Below are 1,204 nucleotides of genomic sequence, written 5' to 3' on the forward strand. Positions count from 1 at the left end.
TTGACTGTCTTACACAGCTTGCATGTACGATATATGTGTGTGTGCATGTGTGTTAGCAAAGAGGCGGGTGTTTTACTGAATGGAGTCACTGCTGTCTCTGTTCACAGGGGCAAACACTGCAGACCACTGTTCCCCTTGAATGGGCATTTGGAGGGGGTGTCTGTCATCACAAACACAGGGGGACTTTTCCAGGGTCCAACACTAGAGAAAAAAAATGGTCTGCTTCTGGACACATGCGTAATGTTTTTTAATCACCCTACATATCTCACATTTACAAGTTGTAGTGTCATGTATCATGCAAAGTCACTGCATGCCATGTGAGAGAGGATGAAAGAGAGTGCTGAAGTGAAAGACTTCAAAGCTATTTTCAAACACTTGCACAACTTATCCGGGCTGTAACTGAACTTTGGGTTTTCCCTCTTCTGAACTCGAACCTTCTGTGCTTTCCAACTTTTCACTGACCACCTATCTGATCAACCTGCAAGCTGAAGGTCAGCTGCTCAGGGATCACAAATAGAAATCCTTTATTGACAATGTTAAAGCTACTGTGAGAAACTTGGTTTGTGCCCGAATTTAAGCTCATGGACAAAAAATTATGTTTAGTCTTTGTTTCACAGCAGGTTTACGTCATTTCGTAAAAGGATGTACAAGTAGGCTACCTAGAGTAAAAGTATATTTAAAAAATATATATATTTTGTCCTAATACTGTCCCGCATTCAGGTCGATCATTTTTTATTATTTTATAGCCTATAAATCTGCAAGAAGAGAAGAGTTCATCTCTTGATTGGATGATTGTCTTATTTAGATTCTATTTTGTTTTGTCCAGTATTGATTGAGTAAAAGATATTTTTTGATGTAGGCTAAACTAAAGGAAAACACACAAAAACTCATCCTATAAGGAAAACCGATTTCAACAGATTATTTTGTAGCCTATTTCTAAAAGACAAATCAAAAGTTAAGCAAAATCTTTCAGTTGACTTTTAAATGAATGAAAGAATGAACAAAAGACACGAATCAGCACCGTTTTAATGCGATGGAGATTAAAAAATACATTACATTTGAGTGATGAGTTAAGTTGGCCCTGAGTGTAAACATTACCTGTGCTGCTGTAGCTGCTGGAGAAAGACGGGGATTGAACCCTGCTGTGTCGCGCGCGCGCGCTGCAGAATTGGTCACGAGCGCTTTGGAGTTTTGCGTGCACTGC

The sequence above is a fragment of the Labrus mixtus genome, chromosome 2 (assembly GCF_963584025.1).
Source record: "Labrus mixtus chromosome 2, fLabMix1.1, whole genome shotgun sequence".
Classification (NCBI taxonomy): domain Eukaryota; kingdom Metazoa; phylum Chordata; class Actinopteri; order Labriformes; family Labridae; genus Labrus; species Labrus mixtus.